Source organism: Canis aureus, chromosome 17 (genome assembly GCF_053574225.1).
Source record: "Canis aureus isolate CA01 chromosome 17, VMU_Caureus_v.1.0, whole genome shotgun sequence".
NCBI lineage: Eukaryota > Metazoa > Chordata > Mammalia > Carnivora > Canidae > Canis > Canis aureus.
In genome coordinates, this window is record NC_135627.1 from 55,222,516 (window position 1) to 55,242,103 (window position 19,588).

At 43.2% G+C, this 19,588-nt stretch overlaps 1 long non-coding RNA gene across 2 annotated transcripts; it reads right to left on the minus strand.

Moving 5' to 3' along the window:
• Positions 1 to 2,904: 2,904 nt before the first annotated feature.
• LOC144288026 (uncharacterized) lies at positions 2,905 to 18,466 on the minus strand. 2 transcript variants are annotated; one of them, XR_013355982.1, is made up of 3 exons: positions 16,826 to 18,464; positions 15,113 to 16,388; positions 2,905 to 3,523 (listed from the first exon to the last, which is right to left on the minus strand). It is a non-coding gene; the product is annotated as an uncharacterized LOC144288026 (long non-coding RNA). The 2 variants fall into 2 exon arrangements; XR_013355981.1 differs by having other exon boundaries at positions 15,113 to 18,466.
• Between the last annotated feature and the right edge of the window lie 1,122 nt (positions 18,467 to 19,588).

Here is a 19,588-nt window from a genome sequence, read left to right on the forward strand (position 1 = left end):
GACACTAAAAATGTTTAAAATATATTTATAATCGTGAAAGAGCAGACAACAAAAATACATGTAGAGCATAATGCAATATTTTTTACTAAAAATGTACGTATTTTTAAGTTCGTGTATAAATATTTCATAGATACCTGCAGTCTATCTCTGAGTAAACCACCTTTCTCTTCCCAGGTAAAGACTAGGGAAGAAGATGACCCTTTTCTAAGAATTTATTCAGACTCTTTAAAGTGAAACCTCAAAGCATCTGCTAAATCCTTGGATGTGTAAACAGAGGCCTGGCAATAGCTCTGGGGTGGAGTTTCAAGAGAGTGGTATTGCTTTGTGTAAGAAAAAGGTACACATTAGAAGGTGTTCAGAGTGAGCAGAGAAAGGATGGCTGGAGTGGATGTCATCCACCTCCCTAAGCTTTCAATCAAGTCACCACGGGACGGAGGCTTTGACTTAATATTGTGTGTGAGTGTGTATGTAAATCAAGACTAATAGCCGACTTTTGTACTTAGGCTAATGCCTGTCCGTCAATGGAGAAAGGGCTACGAGTGCAAAGAAGAACTCAGTGGAGGCAAGAAGTTGACACTAATGAGGGCCATGAGGACATAAACGTCATTGAGGGAAAAGGCAATATCACATTCGTGTTTGTATGTGCATCCCTGGCACCCAGCTAAGTGGCACCTTCATTTAAATTTAATTTAATAGGGGCTGGGGTACTTCAAAACCAAATAAATTTGCTTTTCTCAACAGTTGCCTCTATAATGGCAAGCACTGCAACAGTAAGAATGAAAGTTCAGTTTTGTATCCTTTCTGATTTCATTCTGTATATCTAGACTCATTTGTGATAAGCACAATCTTACCTCCAGGTTATGCATTAACCCCGACTTCTGACACTTCCTGCCCCAGTTTCTTTGCTCTTTACAGTGTCTTCATTATCAACATCAGCAGCACCTCACACATATCATAGCTAAGATACACAGTTGGCTCATTATACAGCATCATTCTAAAAGTTTAACTTTCAGAACAACCCCATGGGGTAGTTATAGGCAAGGAAACAGATACACAAGTTAAATTTCTTTTTATTCTTACTCTATATACAATTCTCAGGTAGTCTCATTCACCCATACACCTCAAAGATCACTTATACACTGATACTCAGACTTTTTTTTTAATATTTTTTTTTCAATTTTTATTTATTTATGATAGTCACAGAGAGAGAGAGAGAGAGGCAGAGACATAGGCCGAGGGAGAAGCAGGCTCCATGCACCGGGAGCCTGATGTGGGATTTGATCCCGGGTCTCCAGGATCGCGCCCTGGGCCAAAGGCAGGCGCCAAACCGCTGCGCCACCCAGGGATCCCCTGATACTCAGACTTAAATGTAAACTCTGTGAGTCCAAAAAATTTCCATAGGATCAGCCTTCGGCTCAGGTCATGATCCTAGATCGAGTTCCACATTGCTCGGCAGACAGTCTGCTTCTTCCTTTCCCTCTACCCCTATGCCCCATTCATCCTTTCTCTCTCTCTCTTGCACATGCATGCACTCTCTCTCTCAAATAAATATATAAAATCTTTTTAAAAATTTCTATGACTATAGAGTTCTCCCATATATCCCCATTAATCTAGTCCAATGGCTCCCACAAAGCAGACCTTTAATAAGTATTTGTTAAAAGACTGAGTGAATCCAGCCCAGAGCTTTTTGTTCACCTGTGGTCCTGCCATTTCTATTTGCATGCCCCACAGACACTTCATACTCAAAACATCCAGAACGCAACTCATCGCATTCAACTCTTTTCCACCCCCATATATGTCCTCTGTTTGGTATTTCCTCCTTCTCTATGAGTGACACCATCATCTCCCTGACATGGAAGTCATGTTTTCCTGATTCACATGTCCAGCCTGTCCCCAAGTTCTACAGCTCCAACCATCTACAGATCTCAAATCCATCTGCTCCTCTCCCTTTCCACCTTGATCTAAGAGGCAATTTAGAGCAAATACTCTGGAGATCAATTTCCTGAATTTAAAGTAAACATAGCTACTCACTAACTATGGGATCTTGGGCAACTAATGTCAATGTGCCTTAGGCTCTTCATCTATATTATTCAGGAACATTTGGATTGTAGGTAGCAGAAAACTCGAACCAATAAGAAAGGGAATTTTTTGGTTCATTTAACTGAGTCAAGAGGGTCCAGCTAGATCTAAGAGCTCATCATAGCACTTTCTCCCTATATTTATTTATTTTTTTCTCCCTATATTTTAGATCAGATTTTCTCTATGTGGGGCTCTACTCTCCATAGACTCCTCCTCCATAGTGGTAAGATCTCTTCCAGAGCTCCAGTCATGCATCGTAGCCTTTCAACTGCCCCAGAGGAGAGAAACTTTTTCTCATTTCCTAGCAAAATGCTTAGGATTAACATGGTGTTGATTGGCCAGAACCTATGACATGGCCACTCTGGAACCCAAGACTGGAATCAATCTCACCCAACCTCATGGAACAAGAGTGGTGTGGGGGGGTGGTAATCAATGAAAACAGGGTGTTCTTTCCAGGAAAATAAAGGGGGATGGGTGTTAGTGCTACAAATAGCAGCTATCTATAACACACACACATTCATGTGCATATATACATACTTATTGTTTTCTTTATATACAAATATACAATTTAGTTGCTTTTCAGTCAATTCTCCCCACCATTGCTGGAAATAGCTATCTATGATACAAATCTAATTATCAAAATATATACCCGTCACAGAGCAGTTACCAACCCATGTGCATCTTTAAGTCCCAAGCCTTAGCCCCATACCCAGCACAAGGTTGATGCTTAGGAAATGTGTTGAATGAAAGCCTCACAAGTACCAGGAGGTGCCTAGGTAGATGCGATGACCCGTGTTTCATACAGCAAAAATAAACCAGGAGAAAACAAATACAAAATCAATTTACTGAATACCAAGATGGGAAAGCAGAGGTAGGGTTTTGGCTACATCTTGAAAGATAAAGAAAATGCTTATGAATGTAGTACAGAGTCCCTGCTGAGCTGGGGGTGGGGAGGATGCTGGGGATGGAAATCTCCTTCCTGAGTGTGTAGGTGAACTAAGATATTGCTCAAATTCTGGCAGAGAAAGACAGATCCATAGATAACTTCATAATACGATAAGCCCATACTCTCCTCTGAGCTTTGCCCATGCTGGTCCTTGCACATGAATGCCCTTTACATTACCAGTCTCCTTTGCTTTATTTGGGGTTCAGAACTAATGTCACCGCCTTGCAGAGATTCTCCTTGATGTTGATATTTAAAGCGGCGTTAACTACATCATAACCCAGTTGCAATTCCTTCATTGTGTAGTCACTATCTGAAATTACCTTGTTTACTTGTTTGTTGTCTCTCTTTTTCCATAGGAACATGTGTTTCATTAAATCAGGGATCTTCACTGTCTAAACAAATGAATTAGCAAAAGGAATCACTCTTCTGGCTCAAGGCAAAGTAAATAAGTAACAGGTTTTGAGCAAGTCCAGCACATTATCCAGTACATAGCAGATCCTCAAAAAAAAAAAAAAAAAAAAAAAAAGGTAGCTGTATGATTATGATTAATGGATGTCGTGAAATATCAGAAGCCCTGACTTCAATGCCTCCGACCCTTTTCAAAGGCAGCTGGGAGCCCAAGGCAGTAGGGGCTGAGCATGCCAGACAAGCAGAGGCAGGAGGGAAGGTGTGGGGTAGCTGCTGCTGCTTGTCTGAGAAAAGACCTCAGGTAGCACTGGGGCAGGGTGGCTCACCGAGGTGCAGAGCAAGAGATGGGGGTTCCTCAGACTTCCATTGGAGGCTGTGGGGACTGAGACTAGAACGGAAAAAGTCCAAATCTGAATCTTGTTTTCATTATAAATCGATGATGCCAAGGTCTAGTTCAACTCAACCTCAAAAGTCCAGAGTACAGCTTTCGAGCATCTGCAATGTTCAAAACACTTAGCCCAACATAGGATAGAGGCTGAGCCAGATACGGCTTAGGCCTCTTAGGAGACATATTCTCTTGGAGGAGACAGAGTGGCGTCCAGCTAGATCTAGGAGGTCACCATAGCACTTTCTTCCTGTATTTTAGATCAGATTTTCTCTATGTGGGGCTCTGCTCTCCATACACTCCAGTAGGAGTCTCCATAGACTCCATAACTACAGTCTCCAATAGTGGTTCCCAGGGCATTGGAATGATCTTACAAAGGACCCCTTAGTAAGAGAGAGCTTGGCTGGCAAAACCGTGTTGGTAACTGAAGACACAAAATGCAGGGAGACTATCTATTTCTTGGGTTTGGGTTTTGTTTTGTTTTTTTTTCACTAAACTATCAACAAGTTCAGGGTCACCTCTAACTGGCAATAATATGGTTGGAAAAGATCATTTTGCTAAGATAGCCTGTGTATCTGAGGTCAGCATAGCTATCAATAATTGGTTTTTGTCTTTTCAGAAGCAAAATATGCTGAAATTCAAGATCTGGGCCTGAATGACTATCTGTGCGACTCGCCAAAGCTAAGCCACCTCCACAGTGAGCTGGGCAGAGCACGTGGGGCCCTTGGAACAGTGTCCCAGCCCTCTTTGCCGTGTCACTGCTCAGCACTCTGACTGCCCTCTGGGTGTTTCTGACTCTGTAAAAAATAATCAGATAAAAAAGCCAACTTCTCATAATCATAAAATATTCTCCATTTGGACTTTTCCCAGGACCTTAAGTTTAAACTGTTGAAATTCTTTTTTTTATTATAAATTTATTTTTTATTGGTGTTCAATTTGCCAACATATAGAATAATACCCAGTGCTCATCCCGTCAAGTGCCCCCCTCAGTGCCCGTCACCCAGTCACCCCCACCCCCCGCCCACTTCCCCTTCCACCACCCCTAAACTGTTGAAATTCTTTATCCCTGCTGCCCTTTCACCAACGTTTTGAAACAGAGAATTTATCTTTAAGGAAAATCTGTGCTTTAGTATATGAATGGTGAAAGTCAAGACTTTGGTTAACTCTCAAAAGAAACAAATTTTTGCTCTTAAATTTATCAGATTCTGTGTATATGTATATGTATATATGTATGTGTGTAAGCATATGTATATAATATGTATTATTTGTATATAATATGTAAAATATTTGTTGAGATGTATATATATACATCTCAACAAATATTTTACACGAAAAGGAAGAATTAAGGCACACTGACATGGATCATGCACCTGTAAAGATGTCTGTTATTAGGATTCTGCGTGTCATATACGGAAGTTAATTGAAAATGACTTACAAAAAAAGAAAGCAAATGAAAAGAACATGATAATCTTTTATAGAATAACTAATCTATCAGGCATAAAGTGGTCATCAAGCACTTACCATATGTTCAAAACCACTCTGCATTTACCCAAGTACAGTACAGACTGTCTCCAGCTTTACATAGAAGGTGTGTACCTAAGTTCATCGGTCAGTTTTTGTTTTGTTTCTTTTTTAAACTGAGAACAAATTTCTTGTAGGCATAAAGCTTTGTTCCTATGTTCTGCTTTTAATAGACTTTGGTGAGCTAGTCCAAGGTGTAGCCAGCATTTATCATTTATATGGAAACTGTTACCCACAGTTCAGTTTATGGTTCTGGACTGAGACTCACTACCCCATCCCTTTCCCCAGCCATGACAAAATCCAAGGACTATGGTAGGAGGGATGGTATCACCACATGGCCTCTGGGCTGTATTCCATTCCCTCTGAACTTGACTTCTCAGGTGCTCAGCCACTTGGTCAGCTTTTAAGGAAAGGATTGGCCTCCCTATGACTTCTGGCTTGGGACTCTACCTTTCCTGATTTAAGTTGTCTTGGGGGTCTTCTGAACTCTGCTCTTGGACTCATGTCCTTTCCATCAGCCCAGAGAGGTGCAAGAGCTCCAAGGGCTGGTCAAGATCAGAATGGGAGATGATCCTGGGCCATCAGGAAAGGAGAAAATCTTGGCAGTTTTCCCTGGCTCCTCAGTTTAAAGTGGACAAGGTCTCAGAGCTCTGTCTTCAACTTCCCACATCCAAGCAGGAAACCCAACATTCCTTGCCTCAGATGACATGGAGATTAAAGCACCAACTTACGAATGTGAGGAGTCATCCGGGCAAAGGACTCATTTTCCAAATTTACCAACCATCATCAAAGTCCTCTTGGTTAGCACCCAACATTCACTCCTAGGACAAGTTCAGCGGCAATTCCAGGGACAGAGCATGAAGTCACTCCTGTCTTCAGTGGGCATTCTCCACTTGTTCTGCTTTTGCGGGGCCAACATGACAATGTGCTGAGTGACTCTGGGCAGGACTTTTTTTCTTGGAGTAACATGTAGTCCAACTACTCTGCCATAATTGAGGCTGGACCAATCTGTTGCAGAGATTCCCTTTGGCTGGTTTCCCAAATAGAGTCTGGCCACAGAACTCCAGCATGATTCTGATTTCAGGGTTGTGGGTGGGGGATAGGCACTTGGTACATGAAAAATTGAAAAATCTCATTTATTTTTAAAAAGTACATTTGAGATCCTGATATAGCCTCACTATATCTAAGCGTAGAGATCTATAAATGAAATTGCTTTCATCACTCCCAATGAATGGTAGAAGGGTAAGGAAGTCCAGGAGCCAGGAAAAACTGAGAAAGGAAGTTCAGTCCAATTCTGGTAGAGGAGGATGGTGGTCAGGAGTTCAAATTCAGTGTTATATTCAGGAGTAATTTAGAGCAAGCTCAAATCCATTGCAGGCACCAAAGTCTGAGAGAGCCAATGGGTTGGGGGGAGGGTGCAACTCAGGCAATATTTAAGCTTCTGCAGGCAGTAGGAAATCTTGAATGAATCAGGGAAGAGTTGAGTCATCAGGATTCTACGAGGATTTATTAGAAGCATATCCTAGCCCCAGGGTTAAAAGCTGGCGTCAATCTGACAAAAGAGCAGACTCACCTGTTGGCTGGGTTTAGATGAGCTGTGGTGCTGGCTGAGAACCTAGACTCTGAAGATCCAGGCTCGGGGTCTATTAGGCAGTCCAGCTATGTACAGAAGATGGGGTGAAGGCCATCACACAACCATATCACTGGCATTTAGCACCATGTATCTATTGACGCAATTGTGAGTCATTCATAGCTTGGCCATGGACTCTTTATAGAGCATCTCCTTCATAGTGAGAAGTTAATGAATCAGTCAAGGCTCTTTTCACTGCAAGTGACAGAAACTCAACTCCAAAGTCTAAAGTGAAAAAGAAATCCATGGACTGGATAACTAAAAAGCACACGAGTGAAACCTCAGAGGTTATAAATTCAGGGATGCCAATGATGTAATTCAGAATATGTTCTTCTCCATCTCCTGCTTGTCTGTTAGTTTCAATAGTTTATAGTTAGCTTCAATCTGGTGATAAGATGACCATGAGCACCTCCAGACTTAATTTTCCTAAGCTTCTTAATTCTTCTAGTTGAGAGCCCCTACCCAGTAAATTCCAGAATCAAGTTTTTATTTAACCGGCTTCATCTCAGAAGAATCATTTCTGAACCAGTCACTGAGTCCAGATTGGCCACACTTGATTGGTACTTTGATTGGCCACACTTACATCACATTGGGCAGGCCAGTCACATGGATTAAGAAGTAGGAAAAAGATATTTCCATGGAAAATTGTACTATCATCAGAAGAAGATGTACATTTTTTGGGGACAGATTAAAAAGCAAAAACAAAAACAAAAATGTCCACTACCAATGACCAAATACAATTAATGTTTGGGCATCGTTAGAACTATATATAGGGACTGATGAAGTCATGGTGCGATAAAATATCACAGCATGTCTTACGAGGTCTTGTATTTGCTTAATGTTAGAGTTTTTACCCAGTGCTTTTCTCAAAGATTATGTTAGTAAATATTTTTTAATTAAATGGGCTACTTAATAAGAAAAAAATAATATCATTTCCATTTCAAGGATGGCAAAATTGAGGCTCTGAAAGCTTAAACAAAAGGCCCTTTTAATAACAGCTAATCTGGGTTGTTGACAGAATTGAGGCATAAACCCCGCTGCTAAATCTACTATTTATTTGACTCCCCTACAACTGCATTTGGGGGGAAAATATGAATTCAAACATTGCAGAAAGCTTGGTTCTTTATCTGTGAGGTGATAGGGAGGGTCATCTAATGAGACAATACCTTCCTTCAATACTCCTTGAAGGAAGGAGTAGTTCAAGGTTAATCTTACCGGTCAAGATAACCACACGGTTGTGTATACATATGATGTTAAGCCCATGTTTAAAATCCAATTAAAACAAATCATAAGGGTAAATAATAATACTGGGGTATCTTACAATACTTTTTATGTCTTTGTGCATTTATAAGGTACATAAAAAGATACTTATTTGGTAAAAACACTGAAAACTTCACAAAATTATTGAGAGAAACAAATCAAGCCCTTATAAAAATGTAGCTTTGAGGGAAATGGGAATTTTAAAGGCTTCTAATTAATTATTAATGCCAATGACCAAAACAGCAGATGATATTTTTATATTGGTAATGGGATGTCGGCAGAAATATAACTTTGTGCATATTTCTGCAGATTATTAAGGCAGCTGTATCATCACACGCATATACCTGTAGACAAGTGATTCAAATACTTTGACAACTGAAGAAGAGCTTCAGAGATTCACAGCCAAGACATTGTCAAGAGAGCTTCTTGAGAGAGCCTAGACCATACCAAGTTGGCTCCTTTGCCAACAGAGATCTGCAGTGAGCACAGCCGTGAGTCGGGGAGGTGTTCACACTTGCGTTGTCAACTCCAATAATGTATTTATTTGAACTAAGCTCTCCTGGATTTATTTATTATTATAATCATGAGGGCATACTGTTGCATTTGAAATTTATAACTATATGGAAATGTTTACAATCTACTATATCACAGCAGGTTCCCAAGTTTAATGCATACTTTCACAATATTTAGACTGTGAAAGCTGGGGCACCTGGGTGGCTCAGTTGGTTAAGTATCTGACTCGTGGCTTTGGCTTAGGTCTTGAGCTCAGGATCCTACCATGGAGCCTCGCATGGGGTTCTGCTCTAGGGTGGAGCCTGCTTGGGATTCTCTCTCTCTCTCTCTCTCCCTCTCCCTCAGCCCCTCTCTCACACTCACTCTCTCTCTCTCTCTCAAGTAAATAAATAAATCTTTTAAAAATAAATACCATGAAAGCTTTGGAATATTATTTAAATTTTTGAGTTTTTTGACACTACAACTGCAAGTTGAATCCTCATTAGTGAACGTGTTCATTTTCCTTCTTTGGACGTTAGCTCCTGTCAAGCACGGTACGTAGAACTTTCTAGAATAGAACTCCTCATATGCTAGCTCTACAGCATTCAAATTAGATTCTTCTTGAGGCCAACTGTTCATTTAGGCACCTTAAAGCACCTCTAGTGCCTTCTCTACCCACAGTGCTTCTGCTCTGAATTCTCCACTTATTATGGATATTTTGAGTAGCTGTGCCTTTATAGTAATATAAATATCACACTCTTCCTTTTCTCCATGAAAAGGTTTTCAGCCCAGTGAAGATCATCTCTGATTTTCTTCTTGGTAGAGAACATTTCTGCAGGATAATTGCCACCCTTGGGCTGTTCCCTTTGCTAAGTTGGGACCTTATGTATAACAGGGAGGCTATATCTTTGTCATCTTACTTTGCAGGGCTTCCCCCTAAAAGCCCCCCAAAACAAAACAAAACAAAACAAAAAAATGAAACCTCCATTTCCCCCTCCCTCCCCTCCCCAAAATTGAACCTAGTGTTTATTATCTTATTCCTGAAATTTCAGCCTTGGCTTAAACCATGATGAATAGCTGTAGACCTTGCCAACCTTGATTAGTAATGACAGATGGATTCTGAGACCAACTCCAGGTTTAGCACAAAAGTGCTGTTGGGAGGACATGGAACTATAATGCAAGTTCCCCAGGAAGAAAAATCTTCCGAACTGTTGACAGTCATTTACATTTGCGTGGGGAAGAAATTCCAAAAGTAAGTGGAAACCGGAAGGAGAGGCATCAAGCGTGGGAGGAAGGACAGTGAAGGTGTCGTGGGATGGGGTGTCAGAGAGCCTCACAGTCGTCACTGGCTGTAACAAAATAAAAGAACGTGTTTTCAGAATGGAATTGTTAAAAGAGTTTTCCAAGGCTGGATATGAGGTCATTAAAGGACATTGTCTGTCCATTCTTGCTGGCCCCAGCACTTACTACAGTGCTTGGGATATAGTGACAGCTCAATGAATGTTGGCGTTTTTAATGAATTTTTAAAATTAGTGAACATCTGTTTTTTATTTGATTAAGAAAAGCCTCTTCACTGACGGGGACAAATCCCCTGGCCAATGATCTTAGGAATGCATGCCTCTGGATCACAAGTGTGGACAAGTGAATACTAGGTTCATTCTCTGCCTTGATGGCAGCTGGGGTCCAAAGCAACCTTACCTTGGTTGAATAAGGGGAAGGGATGCAGATGGCCTAAGGGGTAGTAGGTGAAAACAGTTGCGACCAAAACGCATCTTAGAATATTTTCTCATTGCATCTACCATTCAAAAGAAAGCTTACAGTCACTTCCTTACAGAACACCCCACCACAGAGTCATACACATGCACACGCCACTCTAGGAGCGTCTCCTTTTATTATCCTCTAACAATTAACAAAGAGATTGTCTATGCTGGAGCCTGAGGCTAAGAGGGGTGAGGTGACATGCTTCTGTGGTCCCACCTAGATCATGGCAATGTTTCCTGGACTCAGATCTGGTGCTCTTCCCAGTATGCAAACAACAAAGCCCTAGAAATACTGCTGCAACGCATAATCCCAATCTACCCAGGTTTCTGTATACCTTATAATAACAATAATGTTGCAGGTCTTTAAAAGAGGGATATTTAAATGGAATTGGAGTGGACTTCATAGGGCTCTTAATTTAAGGTACACAAGAGGAGGTAAATGGCAACTTCACACCACTCACCACAGTTTGCTTCTTTTTCCGTGTTGTTGCTTGCCTCTGCTTGGTGACTAGGTCATCACCTGGTAACACTAACTTCTCTTTCACCTTCCAGTTTTCTGCAGTTTCCATTTGAGATTATGCTGTAACTAATAAGAGCTGAAACTTGTTACCCACCTTCGCCACATTTGCTATGTGATCCTTATCTATTAATACTGGACCCCAAGAGGATGGAAATAGATCCCAGGAATCTCCATGGTACTGAGATGTGAGGATCTCTCCAAGGACTTCTCCATTATAAGGGGTTCACACCATAGATCATTAGATGCCATGGACCAATAATAAGGACGTAAAGGCATCAGCAAGCCCATTGAGGACAAAATCTAACTGGCTGTAAATGCCACCTAAGCTGGCTTTCTCTTCTCTGCTCTCCGGGTCAGAGGTCAGCACACTTTTTCTGCAAAGGGCCCGACAGCCAGTATTTTAGCTTTGTGAAGCGTACAGTCTCTGTCACGGTTCCACCCTGCTATTGCAACAGGAAGCTGCTTAGACGTTACACAAACAAATGGACGTGGCTGGATTTGGCCCCCAGCCATCGTCTGGCAACACCTACACCAGGTGATAATATGATACATAACATTTTGAGTGTTACATACCAGGTACATTATTTTACTTAACCTTCTCAGCAACACTATGAAGTGGGGACTATCATTTTCATTCCCATTTTATAGATGTAAAATGTCTTACATGGATTAAAGGAGGGTGCTTCCTATAACACAGCTAGAAATCAGCATCATCAGGGTTTGAGTGTGGGCTGGCCCCCTCAGAGCCTGCCCTGGTCCTTGTTAAGGGAGAAGAGTTGATGAGAGGGGCGGGCAGTGGGGAGGCCCATGTGAGAAGGGTTTGGGGGAAATGTGAGAAGATGGAAAGAGAATTTAACTGTGAACCTTTGGGTGATGTTTATTCTTCCGAGTTGTACTTGAGCTGTAGCATCACCTCCTTTGAGACTGAAGGTTACCATAGTTAGTCATGCCTAGCCCAAAGTTCTGGAAGCTGGGAAGCTAGGCTTTTTTTGGAATCACTGGTATTTTATTACCTAGAGTGGCCATGGGTGCTGGGGAAGGTGAGCAGTGACCCCAGTAGAGGTAACAAATGATATTTTACCACTGAATCGTGTTTTATAGTTTACAGACTCATTTGGTTGTCATGGAGACCTATCTCTGTGCTGTGTTCCTATCGCCCCTCTACTTGGAAAGTCTTCCAAACCATCCTCCTGCAGGGTCTTGTTCAAATGCTTGTGCTTCCACAAAGCCTTCTCCAATGGCACCAGCGAGAATTAAAGTTTCTCTTACTTGAGTCTGCATCACTCTGCACCCCATCACCTAGATGATGTGATATTGTCTATTGTAAACATGTATCTACTGGTCTTCCTTCTTGTCTTCGTCCCTAAGTTCTGTGAATGCAAGAAGCAAGCCTTTTCCTACTTCTGTGCCCACAGAATATGACATGGTTGAGTGAGCGCTAAATATAGACTTCATTGGCTTAAAAGTAATTCTCCTCATAACAATCTTAGGAATAAAGTGGGGCAAATGTTATCCTCTTTTGCAGATAAGAAATCTAAGGGCAAGAGAAAGAGTTACTTGTCCAAGGCATCCCACAAAAAAGGTGTTTGCTAGAATCTTCATGCATTGTATGTGTGTGTGTTTCTTAAAAGATCTTATTTATTTATTTGAGAGAGAGAGCAGAGCAAAGAGCAGAGGGAGACAGACAATCAGACTCAGCAGTGAGGATCCTAATGGGGGGCTTGATCCCAAGACCCTGAGATCATGACCTGAGCAGAAATCAAGACTCAGATGCTTAACCAGTTGAGCCACCCAGGCACCCCTTCATGCATTCTTTACTAGACTGCCCCTCCCTGCACTGAAACTGCTCCAGTGCTTTCAAGTTCCTGGTGGTAACGGGCTTCCAGTGGCTCTGTGTATGCAGAAATTGAGTTAAAACTTGAGCATTCGTAACCTATGAATAACGGTTGCAGATGGCAGCTCTCATAGCCACAAGTATTGTCTTTGCACAACAATCATACCAATCGAGTTATTGTTGGGGGCACCGACCAATACATAGATCCACTCAAGAGATGCTTAAACTCTCATTAAATTTGCCACAAATTTGTAAACACAAAACTCCTTCTTCTTATTGAGGTATAACTTACACATACCACAAGGTACAGATCTTCAGTGAGTTTGTGGCAATTGTACACACTCCTTGTAAATACATCACTTCTTGTAGCTCTAAATTTGTGTATGTGTGCCAGAGAGTGTATGGTACACTTGAGTCAGAAAGGACCAGAGCCAGGCACCAAGAGACGGACCCAGAAAGACAACATAAAGACAGACGTGTGAAAAGGACCAGAATTACTCACCACTTCTGACATGGTAAGTGGCCAAAGAAAAAGCAAAATAAATGCTGAACTCCTAAATAGCTTTCCTAGAAAAAGAGGTTAGGGACTGCTGAGTGATTCAGGGGTACGTGGGCAGAAAGGAAAAGATGAAGTTTCTGAGATCAAAAGCAAGTTCCTTTCTTTGACAACTCCATATACATGCACAAAGATAAAACCGTTCTTATCTGGGAAAAAGCCAACTATTGACAGCTACATTCCTGAAGAATAATTGGTCAGAGGAAAGAACTGTCAAAATGGCCTCAGGAGGAGGTCTTATATTCCAGAGGCTGAAATAATTTTGGCTCAGAGGCATGAAGAGCTGTGAAAAACAGCACATCAAGACTGAATCTGTTGTCTACTGTATGGATTTATGGGGTAAATATTTCTGTTTTCTTTATTCTAACTCTTGGTTTTTGGGACACGCATACACACGCCACCAACAACCACTTCTGAGCATTTAGTTCAACCAAACAAGTCAAACAGTAAATCATGTTTCCATATTTCACATCCCTAGTAGCCAGACTGAGTTAAGTCATTAAGACGTCAGTTGTAAGTGAAGAATATTCCAGGAACACTGACTTCAGATTATATTCTAGGATCTGAAAGTGTGACTCAGTACTTCCTTATCTTATCTGGATTGCAAGTCCCCTGGGTTGGCACAAGGCTTCCTTATCCAATGATTGTCCTTACATTCCACTTGCTCAATGATCCCTGTGTTATAAAACCAGTAGCATCTAGAACTGCAATACCGAATTGGATCACGTTTCTGAAGTCTTTAAACAGAACGCCATTTACCCAGAGAATAGCTCTAAGTCAAATTGGCACATTCTTTTCACAACTCCTTCCATTTTGCACACAGGCCCGTGGTGCAAGACTCTGGAGTCGGGCTGCCTGGGCTCGGATGGCTGTGTGACCTTCGGTAAATCACTGAATCTCTCTGTGCAATTTGCTCATCTGCGGAGGAAGGCGCACAGTACCTACTTCACAGACAGGCCGTGAGGATTAAATGAACAATATCCATTCGTTTAACAAATATGTATTTTCTTGAGCACCAAGTAATTTCCAGATAGTGTTTTAAGCTCTGGGGACACAGCAATGAACAAAAGAGGCAAAAGTACCTGCTGTCATGTAGGTCACGTTCCAGCCTGACAGGCAGACAATAGACAATGCCAGATGGTGGTAAGAGAAAAGATAAGGGAAAAGAAAAACAGAGTCTAGGAAATAGGAGGTGGGGGGTTGCTATGCAGGGTGTCTAGGGACAGCCTCACCGAGGTGACCTTTGACACTTAGCAGGATATCTACCCACAAGCAAGCATTTAATAAGCATTACTGTTGTGTTATTATCATTATGAATGAGACCCATACTTAACCAAATTGGCTTAGGACAAACTCCCAAGGGATCTGAAGAGTGCTACCTTTCTCCCAGGGAGATTGCAATTGCTGTGAAATACCAGCCCAACCCTTACTATGTGCCCTCTCTCTCCCTACCGCCCCCCAGTTCCCACCATCTCCCCTGATCCTTGACATCTCCCCATAAACATCATCTTCCCAGATGCTCCAGCCTGGGCCGTGTTGTTGTATGACCAGCACAGCACCTTATCTTTTTTTCTTGCTTGCTTTTTTTTTTTTTTTTAATTTTCTAACATTTATCTCTCATATAATGAGAGTCTTATATTATTTATTCTGATTTCTTTAAGTCTGTCTTCCCAGTAGACTATTGTCCATAAAAGGGCAGGGATGGTATCTGCCTTGCTTACCTCTGAACTCTCCTCATTCTGTATCCGGCCTGCGAAGTGGATGGCCGTGTGGCTCCAGGTCTCCATTCATCTGGGCCCGTGATTAGGCAAATGGGGTGGGTAGGGCGTCCCCATCGTGGGCCTCTGGGTCATGCACATCTCTCCTCGTACTTCCACTCCACATAGTTTGACCTCCCCAGCATTTTCGTTGTGGACAAAGATCAAAGTTAATCTACAAGCAAACAGTCTTTGAAGAAACAGTAAGTATCCCAAGGTAAGGCCTGAGCTTATCATTCTAGGGAAACAGAAGGACCACCCCCACCCCCTCACCCCCACCACCAGGGAAATCAGAGTCTCCTTGGTACAGCCTGGTGTGTAGACCTTCTTGGCACGGTCTTATCTGCGGTCATTATTCTAAACCAGCTCTAAGCATCTCAACAGAAACTCTTGATTTCGTGACATAGGGAGGAAAGAGACCTCACGTTCCAATTTGAGTTAGTAACCAGAAGACGCACGGAGACGGCAAACCAGCACATGGAGGGCGAGCGTGCGTGTGTGCACACACCAGGGAAAGGGCTCAGGGCAGACCACGGCAGGGCTGCACAGGCCGGATCCAGGGGCCAAACTGGTGTGTTCTGACTCTTCTCTGCAAGGCCCGGCGGCCAGGAAATAGTCATAACCACAGCATCACCTGCTGGGGGGCGGCGGGGGGTCATGGCACCCACACCAGTCGTAAGAAGAGGAAATCCAGCACCAAGCAGACAGAGGCCAGGAATGGTTTTCCAGAAGGTGGTCTGGCTCACCTGAGCACCGGTGATGTGATTCAGCAGGAAGTAAGTGAAACGTAGCGCAGCTGAGGGCTGTCTGCCTGGCGTATAGGTTAGTCAATCCCTCTGTCAATGCCGCCTCATCACCTGCATTTTCTTTTTTTTTTTAATTGTATTTATTTGAGAGAGAGAGAGAGAAAGAGAAAGAGAGAGAGAGAAAACAAGTAGGAGGAGGGGCAGAGGGAGAAGCCTACTCCCCACTGAGCAGGGAGCCCCATGAGGGCCTCAATCCCAGGACCCTGGCATCACAACCTGATTCGAAGGCAGGCAGACACCCAACCGACTGAGCCACCTCACCTACATTTTCTTACTGTAAGCCGTGATCACTCTCCATCGGTAGGTAAGCAGCAAGCAGAAGGAAGCTCTAGCATTTCGTTGCCCACTGATACTCCAAGCGAATGGCAGGATGTCATTTGCTTTGCTGTTGTTTTATTTCTTTTCTTTCTTTCTTTTTTTTTTTTTATTTATTCCTGAGAGACACAGAGAGGCAGAGACACAACACAGACAGAGGGAGAAGCAGGCTTACTGCAGGGACCCGATGTGGGACTCGATCCCAGGACCCTGGGGTCACGCCCTGAGCCAAGGGCAGACGCTCAACCGCTGAGCCACCCAGGTGTCCCAGTTTCTTTCTTTTTATACAGGATTCGCTTTTCTAGGCTATTTTTCTTTACTCCTGGCCCCACCTTCTAATACAATAGATGGGCAAGAACAAATTGTCAACAGCTTTGTGTTTTCCCACTTCTACTACAGGGCCTACCTACCACCCCCCACTCTGGGGGCAGAGGAGAAGGTTGCTTGAGGGAAGGCAAGCGTGGGTCTGGTGAAGCCTGGGCCATTCTAAGAAAAAAAAGGAGGCATTTCAAGGGGGGAGGTAAAGAAAATGGCCAGGGTTCGGGTATTGACTCACCCTGAGAAAGTAAGTAGGGTGAACGTCGCTGGTCTATAGGAAGGGCCAGGTTGACCCCAGGGAAGAGAATGGGCTGCTAACGATTCGGTTGTGGTTTCTTCATGCAGAGCAGACGAGAGTCACAGAGGTGGCCGCCAACTCAAAAGAGGAAGCCCACTGACGAGAAATCAACTGGAAAGTCATGAGATGAAGAACCGAGGGTAGGTGGGGGCGGCCAGGGGAGGCGAAGAACTCAACTCATTGGCTGTGTTTCCAGAGGAAGACGAGAGTCTTGTCTCCCCTGCGCCCTGGGGGACCTCGCATGACATGATGGATTTCACACCCTGTAAAGGAGTATTTAAAAAGAAGCCTGGCTGGTTTTGAAATATGAGGCCATGGTGGGGCCAACTGTACATCTCTGGCTATTTTTTTCGGCAAGGCAATTATGTTAAGTGCTTAACATCAATCCAGACAGGAGAAATGAGGGCGCTGTGTTTTTGGTGGGAAGGTTGGGGGGGGCTACACTGTCTCCCTGCCATGGACAAACATGGCATATATAGAAAAGGAACCCCAGAGATCCTGCGTTCTGATGACAATGGCAAGGGAACACATAAAGGCCCAAGAGCATGAGGTAATATTAGTTGTGTCAACAATCGCATGTTACAAATGCTGAAGGTGAGTGCAACTTGCCAAGTGTTAATGGAACTGCTGGAAACAGATACAGCTGGGCACCTGCTGCGAGCCGCCTGACCTGGCCCACCCCACCTGAGCCCGGGCCAAGTGAGCTGTTTCTCTCCTTTCTTCTTTCCCCTTGGGTCAAAATAAAGGTTGTTCCTGAATGTGTTTTAGAACCTGGCCTGACCCCAGAGCCATCAGCCAATGTCTGAAGCTGTGCTGGGCAACAGATGCCAGGGAAGAAATGCCCCTTGCAGTTGCAAATGCCTCCCAGGGGCTTCCCAAGCTCTCGTGTGATCTTTCCTCCAGCTGTTGTTGTCCCTTCATGGCAGAGTTGGCACAGAAGGGTCAGCAGAGCCATCGGGGCAACGAGAGTCCCTCTAGAACATTTTGTGGAATCCGTACCAAGGACTGGTGGTGAAGGAAATACACAAGCAAATACCCCAAACTGCTGGTGCTGTTAGCTCACCTGGAAGCTGGAGAGACCACCTGACCTGAGGGAGCCCTCCACACATACTTGCAAAATTGATTAAATTATTCTATCCCGCAAGAAACATCAAATAATGGAGATGACAAGGCAAGTAGGGACTCTCCCCACAAAATCTATACAGATAAAAACCCAAACAAACCAAAAAAACAGGCTCAAGGAAAGAACATAATGACACAGAATAATCCCTTTGCATTTTTCTTACTTGACTTTTGGTTTTTGCTTACTTTTGGTTTTGTTTTGTGTTTTTAGAGAGAGAATGTATGTGTGCAGGGATGGGGAGGATAGAGGGAGGGAGAGACTCCTAAGCAGCCTCCATGCTCTATGCTCAGCACAGACTCCAATGCGGGCCCATCTCATGGCCCTGAGGTGGTGACTGAGCCAAAATCAAGAGTTAGACACTAACCGACTGAGCCATGCAGATTCCCCTTTCTAACTCGTTTTATAAGTATTTTCAAAAATAGAGAAAAGTAGAGAGAATAGTAGAACGAACCCCCATGTACCCACCACTCAATCAACATACACACTTATTTTATCATGTCCCACCCTTCTTGTTTCCTGGAATATTTGAAAGAAAAATCCCAGACATTTTGCCCATAAGTATTTCAGAATGTATTTATAAAAGATTATTTCATTTGTGTTTTCTACAGAAATCTCTCTCTGGAATATTGAGAATTTAAATAGAAAAATTAGGGGAGATGAGCCTCGGGAAGCTGATGACAGAGTTTTGGGCACTCGTTCCTGCCTACCTGCTTCTTCTGGGGTGTCATCCAAAGTCTGGGGTGGGCACATGGTACTGACCACATCTTTGTGCAGCCTCGTCAGCACCCATTGGTTTCCGGCACCCATGGATGGACCTCTAGTGGTGACGTCTGCGCAGATGGCCTGGGTTGTTTCAAGGCTAGAGACTTTAGGCCAATCAGATTCTCTCTGTTGGGGATTTGAACTTGGAAGCAGAAAAATGTGATCTAGATGGAAAGAAAAGGTCTCCTTGGTCCCGCTGCTGAAAGCTTGGAAGCTGTCCTTTCCCAAATGTTGGGAATCTTGGAAAAGTTCTTAGCCATCCCAAAGGTTGGGATGGACCAACATTTGATTAGATTCCGTGAGACACCCATAACTTTTGTAATAGGTTTCCCTTGTGGCTCAGTGGTTGAGCGTCTGCCTTGGGCTCAGGTCATGATCCTGGGGTCCTGGGATCGAGTCCCACATGGGCTCCCCACAGGGAGCCTGCTTCTCCCTCTGCATGTGTCTATGCCTCTGTGTGTCTCTCATGAATAAATAAATAAATAAATAAATAAATAAATAAATAAATAAATAATAAATCTTAAAAAAAAAAAGATTTCCCTTTTGTACATTAGCTAGATGGAACGGACTTTCACTGTTGCAGCAAAAGGACTTTCCTACGGGATCTCTCTAAATGGAGAGCGTGGCCTAGAGATGCCAGCCGCACAAGACTATTACCGTGGTGAAAATATTATGAAACAAGCCTTATATGTCCCGTTTCACTGCTGTCCCCGCAGCACCCAGCACCGTGCCCAGCACAGAGCGAGCGTTCATTACCTATTTGTTGAATAAATCGAACACTGATCTTCCCAGGAGGGAGAAGATTGTGGACTCTGTCC